Source organism: Lolium perenne, chromosome 7 (genome assembly GCF_019359855.2).
Source record: "Lolium perenne isolate Kyuss_39 chromosome 7, Kyuss_2.0, whole genome shotgun sequence".
NCBI lineage: Eukaryota > Viridiplantae > Streptophyta > Magnoliopsida > Poales > Poaceae > Lolium > Lolium perenne.
Window position 1 is genome coordinate 163,090,769 of NC_067250.2, and position 11,386 is coordinate 163,102,154.

At 43.8% G+C, this 11,386-nt stretch overlaps 1 long non-coding RNA gene across 5 annotated transcripts; it reads right to left on the reverse strand.

The window, feature by feature from the left end:
* Nucleotides 1-4,559: 4,559 nt before the first annotated feature.
* LOC127300973 (uncharacterized) lies at nucleotides 4,560-11,114 on the reverse strand. Of its 5 annotated transcripts, XR_011747959.1 has the most exons (4): nucleotides 10,757-11,114; nucleotides 8,902-10,539; nucleotides 8,661-8,777; nucleotides 4,560-7,531 (listed from the first exon to the last, which is right to left on the reverse strand). It is a non-coding gene; the product is annotated as an uncharacterized lncRNA (long non-coding RNA). The 5 variants fall into 5 exon arrangements; XR_007851737.2 differs by having other exon boundaries at nucleotides 4,560-9,991; nucleotides 10,073-10,539; XR_011747957.1 differs by having other exon boundaries at nucleotides 4,560-9,810; nucleotides 9,902-10,539.
* Nucleotides 11,115-11,386: the final 272 nt, after the last annotated feature.

An 11,386-nucleotide genomic window follows, 5' to 3' on the forward strand; every position in this document is an offset into this window, starting at 1 on the left:
AAAACCCCCTCCCTGGACCCTCCCGCCTTCTCCAAAAACGACCAGGCCACAAGCCCACAGGAACCCAACCACCCAAACCCTAAAAACACAACACAGGCACCCAGGGAACCCCTCTCCCGCTCGACCCTCCCCTCTCCCGCGCTGCCTGCTGACGCCAGCACTTACGTCACGCTCCAGCACCGCCCCTACGTCAGCTCTTGCCTCTCCATTGGTCGCAGCACCGCTCGCTCACCCTCCCATTGGCCATGCCCGCCACCCACGCGCCTAGCCTCGGCTATAAAAAAGCCCCTCCGCCCCAGCCCTCGTCTCTCCACACCACACCACTCCTTCCCCCTCCCCAGACCACCACAGAGAGCGCCGAGGCGTTACCCTGGCTGCTGCTCGCCGGAGAGAAGCCGCGCCGAAGTCACCGTGAGGATGACGAGCAAGGCCGAGCTCGCCCCCGACGTTCCCGCCCTCCCTTCTCTGTTCCGTTTTGCTCATCTGCTGTACTAATGCCTGCCTCACGCCGCCCAGGTCCGCCGGAGACAGCCGCCATCGTCGTTGTACGGGAACGTCTGCGGAGGAGAACCTCTCGGGCAAAGCTACCGCGGACGGGGAAGAAGCCACCGAGCCGCCCTGGACGGCCTCAACCCGCCGCCGCCCCGCCAGCCGTCGCCGGCGAGCCCCTTCTCCCGCTAGGTGAGTCCCTGGCCCCGTCCCTGCGCGTTCCCGTCCGCCCGCTCGCGTCTCTGCGAGGCGTCGTGAGGACGACGGCCTCGAGCCGATCCTCCCGATCGTGGGGAGGGCTGCATGGCCACTTGGCCACGTTGGCCCATGCAGCCTGGCCCACCCGGGCCCCCTCTCCCTTTCTATTTTCTTTTCTTTTTCTTTTTCCTTCGGCCACCTGGAAAAGCTTTCTGGGCCGGCCCAACTTTCAACCCCGCACGGCCCAGCGTGTTTCCCGCCCGTTTAATCCTTTTACACTTTGAAAATTTCTGTAAATTTTGATAAAAACCAGAGAACTCAAACGTGAATAACTCCCGATCTACACACCCAAATTGAGTGAAACAAATTGCATTAGTTCCGAAATTTTATTACCTTTCCAATGCCACTGACCTCATATTTTTAGGATTTTTGTACGATTTTTAATGTATTAAACATGATCACTGGTTATTGTTTAGTATATCTAATTCCTAAAAACTAAAAATTAATATTTTTGTATGAATCCAATTGTGTTAATCTTGTTTTGTTATTTCCCATCTAGGAAAAATATCATTTGTCACTGATCATAAAAATGTATCTCTGTTCATGAGTGTATGTGTGTCACATGCAATGTTAGAATTAAAATCTCTTTGACTTATTCAAATCCTTGCTATCACTTTGTTTTCAAAATATCCAAACCATGATTTGTTAATGTAACAAAACTCCCCTGCATATTTTCATGTTTATTTTACTTGACCCTTGCTTCTTGAGCTATGTGTTGATTGTTTGCTTTATTTACTTTTGCGACATTAGAACGAGGGAGAAGTTGAAGGGGAGGATTTTAGAGAAGGAGTTGAAGAAGTCCAGGGACAAACAAGCCAACCAAGGCAAGCCATCTCTTGATCTCTTAATGTTGAATCACATATTGTGGTTACTTTGTTGTTATTATTGTCTCTCAATCTATCTTGTGTTGTTTCTACTTTTGTTGTTGGAGCATGCTCACCGTGAGCGTGTTTAGTCTCTTTGGCACCTCACCGACATGGTGGTTGTCATCATCATGATCTCGGTGTACCCTCTAAGTGTGATGGGTATGCCCACTTACCTTGAGTGTGTGTCGACCTCTCGACACCCTTTTTGCACCCCTTCGTGGTATGATAGTTAGTATCGTGTCGTTGTTATATCTTCTACTTTGAGTGATGCTATGCATACTTACTCCCAAGTGTGCCGAACCTCTTGTTGATGCTATACATACTTACTCTCAAGTATGTTGCACCCTTGTTGATGTTCTGCATACTTACTCTCGAGTATGTTGAACCCCTTGTTGATCTTATGCATGCTTACCCTAAGCATGTATGCCCCCTTGAACGTCTATATTATCATCTTCTTAGTGGTATGATGATTTACATCATGACCCTTGTTTAATCATCCTACTTATATTGTCCCTACGCATGCTTATCCTAAGTATGTATAATCCCCTTGACACATCATTATCACCTCCTTAATGGTATGATGGCTAGCATCATGCCATTGTTGTCTCTTAGTTCTTACATGAAACTATAGGTTGGGAACCCCTTGGAAAAATACCTTGTTGAAAAGAACTTTTGAAAAACCTTGGGTAAGTTGGACTTACCTAAGTGTGTGTTTATGAAAGAAAAGGATCTTGGCAAAGATGGTTGGAAAGATAATCTTGTTTATGAAAACTTTGGCGTCTAAGTATTCACCCGTGACAATTAACCCGCGCAACCACAGCTACTCCAACGTGGGCACGGAGCTTAGCTTGACGTTTGTTCTTCTTAGCATGAGGCACCGCACAACTATACAAGGGTACGGTTACCCCTGAGTCCGGGTTGTCGTGGTTGGGACAATAGTATAACGGGAGGCCTTCGGGGCTGACCCGTCCGGAAGACACTATGGGTCTCCTGGCTTGGCGGTGGAGCCACGCTCAAAGGGAGGTGAGCTGCCACGGTGCCGGGGAGGTACATACTCCATAGGGTAGGACCTCTTGCTAAGTCGAATGGGCGAAAGGCTATGTTCGGGTATCCGTCGTGGCATATGTTGTTATGCGGGGATGATGCCCACACGATAGGTATCCGGATAGAGGTGGGGAAAGTGTGCAAACTCTGCAGAGTAAAGTCTATTCGAATAGCCGCGTCCGCGGTCATGGACGGTTGGAATGGCTGTTGCTTCGCCTGATGAGTTTTGGTTTACAAAATGGTTTGGCAAATGAAAGGAAAGAACTTGTTTTGAAGTACCGGAAGGGTACGGGAGAGGATGTGTCGACCATATGGAGATGGTCGGGAAGGATAAATAAAATTGGGTTACCCCATCCTAGTGTTTTATGTTGTGGAACTCTTTTGAAGTATCTTCTTCAACAAAGATATAGAGATGCCATAGAACCCTCTTAGTGTCCCCTTCAACTGTGATGTTGGGATGCTATATCCACAAGAGAAACTGATTCTCTTCCACATACTGTATCCACAAGAGAAACTAATTCTCTTCCACATACTGTATCTACAAGAGAAACTATTCTTCCTCTCTTGTCTTCTTTAGTTAGAATTGTTATCACCTTCTTGATGGTTTGCGAGTACAATTCCAAATGTACTCACGGCTTTGTCCCTGGCTATTTACTTGGCCAGACTTGGAGGAACACAACGGATGAAGAAGGAGTTGGCGACGTCTATGCGAGCTAGGAACGTCTTCCCAGTCAGTTGCCTGTAGGGTTAAGGCAGATGACTTGGGCTCTGCGCTGCTGAAGTGATTCCGCTACTCTGATGATTAGATTAGGCCCTTCGAGGCTATTATGTAAAGATTGGTCATGTGACCTATTGTAATTTTCTTATTCCGTTTTGTAATGAAGGATGTAATTTGATATCAGTTCGGTTATGTGTTCACGGCGCACTGATCATGGGATCGTGAACTGTATACATAACAGGGTATTTCGGACAGTTAGTTCGGGGTCCCCACAATAACAATTAACGAAGCAGTTTCAACCTTCGCCTTGAACATTAAGAATAAAGCTAAGAACATATGTGTTCATATGCAACAGCAGAGCGTGTCTCTCTCCCACACAATGAATGCTAGGATCCAATTTTATTCAAACAAAACAAAAACAAAAACATACAGACGCTCCAAGTAAAGCACATAAGATGTGACGGAATAAAAATATAGTTTCACTAGAGGAACCTGATAATTTCTCGATGAAGAAGGGGATGCCTTGGGCATTGATGTCTACTCACGCTTCTTTTCCTGTAGATAGTGTTGGGCCTCCAACAGCAGAGGTTTGTAGAACAGCAGCAAGTTTTCCCTTAAGTGAATCACCCAAGGTTTATCGAACTCAGGGAGGAAGAGGTCAAAGATATCCCTCTCAAGCAACCCTGCAATCACGATACAAGAAGTCTCTTGTGTCCCCAACACACCCAATACACTTGTCAGATGTATAGGTGCACTAGTTCGGCGAAGAAATAGTGAAATACAAGTAATATGGATGTATATGAGTGGTAATAGCAATCTGAAATAAATATGGCAGCGAGTAAACATGCAGTGGAACAGTAAATAAATGGTGACCTCCCCGGCAACGGCACCAGAAAATAGCTTGCTGGCGTGCAGTTGACGTGGGAGATAGGAATCTTTGTGGTGTAACTTTTCTATTCGGAAACAAGGCCTAGGGATCATACTTTCACTAGTGGACACTCTCAACATTGATCACATAATAAAACCACTCTACACTCTCTTGTTGGATGATGAACACCATTAATTGTGTAGGGCTACAAGAGCACCTCAATGCCGGAGTTAACAAGCTCCACAACATTCGATGTTCATATTTAAGTAACCTTAGAGTGCATCATAGACCAACGCGATTATACCAAGTACTAACATAGCATGCACACTGTCACCATCATACTATGAAAGGAGCAATAGATCACATCAATAACATCATAGTAATAGTTAACTTCATAATCTACAAGAGATTACAATCATAAACTACGCCAAGTACTACATGATGCACACACTGTCACCATTACATCATGGAGGAGGAATAGAGTACTTTAATAACATCACTAGAGTAGCACATAGATTAATAGTGATACAAAGCTCATATGAATCTCAATCATGTAAGGCAGCTCATGAGATCATTGTATTGAAGTACATGGGAGAGAGATTAACCACATAGCTACCTATGACCCTTAGCCTCGATGGAGAACTACTCCCTCCTCATGGGAGACAGCAGCGGTGATGAAGATGGCGGTGATGTCGATGGAGATGCCTTCCGGGGGCACTTCCCTGTCCCGGCGGTGTGCCGGAACAGAGACTCCTGTCCCCCAGATCTTGGCTTCGCGATGGCGGCGGCTCTGGAAGGTTTCTTGTACCGTGGCTTATTCCCCCGAAGTTTTTAGGTCAGGACGGCTTAAATAGGCGGAGAAACGGAGTCGGAAGGGGTCTGGGGCCCCTCACAGTAGGGGAGCGCCCCCCCTAGGCCGCGCCGCCATATTGTGTCACCGCCTCGTGGCCCCACTTCGTAATCTTTTCGGTGCTCTGGAACCTTCCGGGAAAAATAAGGTTCTGGGCGTTGATTTCGTCCAATTCCGAGAATATTTCCTTACTAGGATTTCTGAAACCAAAAGCAGAAACAGGAACTGGCACTTCGGCATCTTGTTAATAGGTTAGTTCCGGAAAATGCATCAAAACGATATAAAGTGTGAACAAAACATGTAGGTATTGTCATAAAACAAGCATGGAACATCAGAAATTATAGATACGTTGGAGACGTATCAGCATCCCCAAGCTTAGTTCCTACTCGTCCTCGAGTAGGTAAACGATAACAAAGATAATTTCTGAAGTGACATGCTACCAACATAATCTTGATCATACTATTGTAAAGCATATGAGATGAATGAAGTGATTCAAAGCAATGGTAAAGACAATGATTAAACAACTGAATCATATAGCAAAGACTTTTCATGAATAGTAATTTCAAGACAAGCATCAATAAGTCTTGCATAAGAGTTAACTCATAAAGCAATAGATTCAAGGTAAAGGCATTGAAGCAACACAAAGGAAGATTTAAGTTTCAGCAGTTGCTTTCAACTTTCAACATACATATCTCATGGATAATTGTCAACACAAAGTAGAATAATGAGTACAATAAGCAAGCATGTAAGAATCAATGCACAGTTGACACAAGTGTTTGCTTCTAAGATGGAAGGAAGTAGGTAAACTGACTCAACATAAAAGTAGAAGAATGGCCCTTCGAATAGGGAAGCATGGATTGCTATATTTGTGCTAGAGCTTTTATTTTGAAAACGAGAAACAATTTTGTCAACGGTAGTAATAAAGCATATGTGTTATGTATAAGATATCCTATAAGTTGCAAGCCTCATGAATAGATTACCAATAGTGCCCGCACCTTGTCCTAATTAGCTTGGATTTACATGGATTATCATTGCATAACATATGTTTTAACCAAGTATCACAAAGGGGTACCTCTATGCCGCTTGTACAAAGGTCTAAGGAGAAAGCTCGCATTGGATTTCTCGCTTTTGATTATTCTCAACTTAGACATCCATACCGGGACAACATAGACAACGGATAATGGACTCCTCTTTAATGCATAAGCATTCAACAACAAATAATATTCTCATAAGAGATTGAGGATTGTTGTCCAAAACTGAAACTTCCACCATGTTTCATGGCTTTAGTTAGCGGCCCAATGTTCTTCTCTAACAATATGCATACTCAAACCATTCAACTCATGATAAATCACCCTTACTTCAGACAAGACAAACATGCATAGCAACTCACATTATATTCAACAGAGGTAGTTGATGGCATCCCCAGGAACATGGTTATCGCTCAACAAGCAACTTAAAAAGAAATAAGATACATAAGTACATATTCAATACCACAATAGTTTTTAAGCTATTTTTCCCATGAGCTATATATTGCAAAGACAAGGAATAGAATTTTAAAGGTAGCACTCAAGCAATTTACTTTGGAATGGCAGAGAAATACCACATAATAGGTAGGTATGGTGGACACAAATGGCATAGTTTTTGGCTCAAGGATTTTGGATGCATGAGAAGTAATCCCTCTCAATACAAGGCTTAGGCTAGCAAGGTTATTTGAAGCAAACACAAGTATGAACTGGTAAAGCAAAACTCACATAAGAACATATTGCAAGCATTATAAAACTCTACACCGTCCTCCTTGTTGCTCAAACCCTTACCAGAAAATATCTAGACTCTAGAGAGACCAATCATGCAAACCAAATTTCAGCAAGCTGTATGTATTTCTTCACTAATAGGTGCAAAGTATATGATGAAAGAGCTTAAACATGATCTATATGAGCACAAAAATTGCCAAGTATCACATTATTCAAGATATTATACCAATTACCACATGTAGCATTTTCTGTTTCCAACCATATAATAATTAACGAAGCAGTTTCAACCTTCGCCATGAACATTAAGAATAAAGCTAAGAACATATTTGTTCATATGCAACAGCGGAGCGTATCTCTCTCCCACACAATGAATGCTAGGATCCAATTTTATTTAAACAAAACAAAAACAAGAACATACAAACGCTCCAAGTAAAGCACATAAGATGTGACGGAATAAAAATATAGTTTCACTAGAGGAACCTGATAATGTTGTCGATGAAGAAGGGGATGCCTTGGGCATCCCCAAGCTTAGATGCTTGAGTCTTCTTGAAATATGCAGGGATGAACCACGGGGGCATCCCCAAGCTTAGACTTTTCACTCTTCTTGATCATACTAGCAAATGATGGCGCGGCGGCACGCCGCGCCGGATTAGAAGTTGGAGAAGAGTGTACTAGCTCTGTTTGATACTGCATGCATATTTAGCTAGGTGAGTTGTGCTTCTGGTCCGAGGTAGTTACAAAGAACACATTCATATCATGGCCATTAATAGAGCGAAAGAATCATAAGTAGATCCTGTACAAATAAAATCTGACTGAAAAGAGACACAAGAGAGGCAATTCGAGATTATTTTTTACCATGTATGATTTAAGTAGTGATGAAGACAATACAATTTAACTATCAACGTAAAATCTTCCAAACGGTAGGTCATACGTAGAAGTCTAAAACACAAATGTTATAGTGATTTAGCTATTCCTACTTGTTAACTTCTCGCTTGTGAGCAATAACACACCTGAGCGTCCATTCTCAAAGCTACATGCAGGCCCTCAGTCATCTCATCCAACCAAGGATCAATGCCATCCATCAATTTATATTCGCAACTTGGTACTACGTGCTCAATATTCTAAATCCCTTACTACATTATATTTTCTAAACTAAATGAACGGATCTGAAATATATGGCTGCGGATTGAAAGAAAAAAATGGTATGGTAGTACCTGTAGCGAGCAATGGGGTGGCATAAAAATTAGGTAAATAGCTTATTTTTGTATTCATGTTTGAACTGAGGATGGTTCCTGTTATTCAGGAACTATTTAGCAAGTAAAAAAAAATGCATAACCTGAAGAAAAATCATCTATCTGTCCCTTCTTTCAGAACTAACTGAAGAGAAGAACACATACTGAATCTTAAATCACTTATTTAACTGTTTTCGAATATGCCATGCAGTAAAATAGAAGCAGCCTACCAATATAAAATATTTGTGCCATATTAGTACCGACTGATTAGTAAGAAGTCTGAAAGAAAAACACAGGTAGATGTGAGCAGTTCACCGGCGTCGACTAATTTACTATGGGGAAGTAAGTTCCTATTTTTTGGTTGATCTTGAGATATCTGATATCTCCAAGCATTTATGTGTAGGACCAGTTACAACCTGGACAAAAGAGATAATAGACTTGGCACCATTAGAGTGAAGTTGTGCTGTTGGAGGGCATCTACTGATATCATGGTCTACGGGCCATGAGTACAAATGCGGGCCGGATAAAAATGAGAAACGAATATGCCGCTTTTAAATACCAGTGCTAATTATTGAACAAAATACCTTGGCTTTGTTGCTGCATTTGGCCACTGACGCCTAGAGCTATTATATACATCCATGCGGACATAACTTTTCCTCAAACATCCTTTGAATGCAATAAAGCACCCCCAGTCTGAAGTGCTGATCAAATTGGCAAGTCATTTGAAAATATGTTGACACTACAGTAGCTCACATAAATATCATAAGGTGTCTCAAGCATAGTAGGAGCAACAGATGGTTCTTAATGGAAACAAAATTGGCATACCTTGGAAAAAGAATTCCATAAAACTGATACTTGCTCAGCCTAGTCTGCACCAGATGCCTCCTGGCCAAGCCCATGGCACAAAACAGCATGCCGGAGATGGCACGCGACGTAGTGTGGGTACCCCACGAACTGACACGAAGGGTCCTCGATGCAACTGCCGATGCGCCGACTCGGGTAAAAAAATGCCTAGCCTCTCCACCGCGCTAGCGGGCGTCGGTCAGGGTAGCCCGCAGGGCCAGCAAGCCGGGCACGCAGAGACGACCAACCGGCCGCTGCGCCGGGAGCCAGGCTAGCTATGTATTTTTCATGAAGTTTCCACTAAGATAAAAAGAGCTTTTTGTGATGCAGAAAAACAATATTGAAACTGCAGAAAAGAATCAATATATTCCTCAACTCAGGAGCCATGTATTTAGACATACATGACAAAGCATCAACTACATGACCTCCCAGAAAGTTTTGGACACTACTTACTATAAAATAAGATCTACCAGTTCACGAATCAACCGTTCTCGATAACTCAAGTACTTGAATAATTCTTTGTTCGCATCAACCTAGAACTGGGTTTTGAATGAACTAAGACAGTTAGCGGCCACATCAAAGGTGTACATGAAATAGCCCATGCAATCACCAAAAGATTAATGATTAACTGAATTGACATCCGTAAACTCGGTTTCAGGTATTCCTGGCTGCATCCAATCATCCATAGAGGATCTCTAGTTAGACATTAGCGCATTGTTTTATTAAATGTTGGGGGCTGGTGACCACATCATAGGCTTATGAACAGTCACTTTAGAATGATTACCACGACTGATGTTGTTGGTCCTCAAGGTCATCAGTTCTTGACCATGCAAGACAATGTTATTATGATTTTGTGGTGCTTGAGTTAAGCCATATCAACTTCAGTAGCACCTAAAAATGGCATCGACATTTCAAGAGTTTAAAATACATAACATAATTTTTCATCAAGCTTCCATTAATATTAAAGAGCTTCTATGATTACCTTCTTTTGTAAGAATAAATGATTCAACCGAGGGTGGAGGAACATTTGGTCTAGGCTCACATCAAGAATCCAAGAATCAAAACAATGGCACTATAGCAGAGCATAGCAAATCCATCATAAGCAAGCAAGGAAATATTGGTGTCAGTACTCAGCTCAGTTCTTATTTCTTACTGAAAATCAAGTGTCATGGCATGTTCTTCATTTGCTTTACATGAAAGCTATGGATCAAAGTCAAACACATCGTATACAGCCATTCCCTGGCCACTGGTTGATGCCAACTTAATAGCGACCTGTTGCAATAGAAGTGTAAGAAAATGACAACTATGTCAGTTCATGTTCTTTCATAGGATCTCATATATGAATTGAAACGATCGAAGTGAAAAAAATTATTTGCTGCAGACTTGATATACACGTGTGTACATAATTATCAGCTGTAGAACTGAAATACATAATGTATAGAAATTGGTACGTGGAAGAGGGAAGTACAGAATAACTTAGGAAGGTGATTGACTTAGCTCAGTTTAATCTTAAATAGATAGCTAAAATCTATAATCCAGCAGAGCACGGATGTCGTGCCGGTGATGCAGCAAAAATGATCCAGGCCTCGGCATCCAACAGTTCACGTTATTCAGTTTGATCTGGCCAACTAAGTGAAAGCACTTCAGAAAGGTTGGGATTTTGTCAATAATCATATTGGAAGAAAACAAAAAATATCAGTTAGAAGCTAGCTAATGTTGACCACACTAAATCGTGCATGTCTGATTTGGTTTGTCGTGCTGCCGCTGCTCTATGCGAGAGTGATTGATCTTTTTGCGGGGAAAACAGGGAAAAAGTGAAGGGGAGGGGAAATTGAACCTGGGGGAGGAGGCGGCTGCTGGGACGCTGGAGGACCTGCCCGGTGCGACAGGCCTAATTGGGATCCCCTTCTCCAGTTCTCCGTCTACCTTCTGCCGCTCGCCGCCTAGGTGACCCAGGCATCCACACCGGGTGCGTGCCAGGCCTCGGTGAGATCCCCTGATTTGTCCGCTGCTCGGCTTGAGGACGGAGTCAAGCAAGGCCTCGTTCCCCTACTTCTGCGGTCGCTTGCGCAGAATGACAGAGTCAGCGAGAGGAGGCGTACGAACCCGCGGAAACCTGCGTGCAGGGCTGCGCCGAGAGACTCTCCATAGAGGGACGCCGCCGACGCATCCGCCGCCAGAAACCACAGCCACTACACGGACACGGCGAGACCAGGGTAACGGTGGGGCTGGTCGATTCGCGTGTTTCTTTGTGCGGTGGGAACACCTGGTACCGGACTGCTGCTGCAGCTGCAGGCCATCGCACCGCAAGTGTCCGGCCACGCCATACCCTTCAGTAGCGGCAACCGATCGAACGTGGCCACCATGACCCTGCGGCCACAAGCCCTCCCTCGGCGAGGCCACCGCCCAGCACGGCGCCCGGCAGCCTGTCCAGGAACACCACCACGCCGCTGGTGAGGCAGAGGGA